The following is a 1,652-nucleotide window of genomic DNA, read 5'->3' on the forward strand; positions in this document are numbered from 1 at the left end:
GAAACGGTGGGAGTGCCTGGGCGAACGCTGGGTGTGTTTGTGACGTCAACCAGGAACGACAAGCACTGAACTGATCGCACAGGCAGAGTAAGTCTGGAGCTACTCTGAAACTGCTAAGTAGTTAGTAATCGCAATATTGCGAATACATCGGTCGCAATTTTAAGAAGCTAAGATTCACTCCCAGTAGGCGGCGGCTTAGCGTGTGTAACTCTGCTAAATTCGCCTTGCGACCGATCAACTCGGAATGAGGGCCGTCTATTCGCAATTTTGCGAATTTTTCGTTAGCAATTCTGCTAAGCTAAGATACACTCCCAGAGGGCGACGGCTTAGCGTGTGCACTGCTGCGAAAAGCGGCTAGTGAGCGAACAACTCGGAATGAGGGCCTTTATGTAGTAAGTTAGTGATAACGATGTGTTACAGATACATAATTATTATATAAACTTGTCCCCTTTTTGGTGTAGGTTAATTTACAAGTCTAGCCTTTTGCTTTATGCAGCATTTCACTTTGAAGAAAAAAACATTTCAATATAATGGAAAACTTATTTTCCTACGTAATTTGTGAGCTATATAATAAAACTAAGCACTGATAAAAAAAAAAAAAGCCCAGACAACTTCTGCACTTACAACTCTCTACCATCTGCCCAAGCCACTATAATGGACGTGACTGGTGTCACGCTCCAGAGTTTTGTTGTTTTTTTTTCAAACAACCTTTTTTATTTTCAGAATAATGAGCAGTACAAATAGATATAAAACGACAAAAATGCCATAAGATATATAAGCAAGTAACATCACAGAGCTGTTATCCAGCAATCCAACAAAAATCAAAAATAGTCACATATGTAACATGGTCCTAATTCAGACCTGATCGTAGATGTGCTAAATTTAGCACATCTACGATCAGTCACACAGACATGCGGGGGGACAGGGCTAGTCTGCCCAGCATGTCAGGCCCGAGACCCCCACACAAGTACAAAAGCGCTTTTGTACTTTAGGAGTAGCTCCCTGCCAGCGCAACTGCTGTGCGCTGGCAGGAGCTACTGGTCCCTGTGAGGGTCGCAGCGGCTGTGTGTGACACCCTCTAATGGTTTGGGCATGCCTGCGTTGCCCGGAACGCGCCCCCCTAACCGGCAGCCAAATGCCACCAGCCCGCCACCTCCAGCCCAGCGACCGCCCATGCCTGTCAATCAGCCAGAGGCGGTCGCAGGGCTGAGACAGACGTCGGCAGTCTGGCAAGCATGCGCAGGTCAGACCTGATCGGCTGCTGTGCGAAAATGCTCAGCAGCGATCAGGTCAGAATTAGGCCCAATATCTTGTGAGCAGAGATGATGGCAATCAAAAACATACACTACAATCAGCATCAGAACAAAACAAGAAAAATGTAGAAAGAAAGAGGAGGAAAAAGAAGAAACAAAATGAACAACACGCATAGTAGAAATGACGAACATCCAAAGAAAAAAATGTAAGTACACACATAAAGAACAATTGGATAATTCCATTACATCAAATGAAAACAAAACCAGAGTGAGGACTCGTGGGCATTCTTTCGTTATATAAAATATCAAATAACAGAGACTCAATACTCTAAGAATAGGGCCATAAAATTGACAATAGTATACATGAAAGTGGGGAGGGCAGATCCCCACTCCATTAAT

The sequence above is a fragment of the Pseudophryne corroboree genome, chromosome 7 (genome assembly GCF_028390025.1).
Source record: "Pseudophryne corroboree isolate aPseCor3 chromosome 7, aPseCor3.hap2, whole genome shotgun sequence".
Classification (NCBI taxonomy): Eukaryota; Metazoa; Chordata; class Amphibia; order Anura; family Myobatrachidae; genus Pseudophryne; species Pseudophryne corroboree.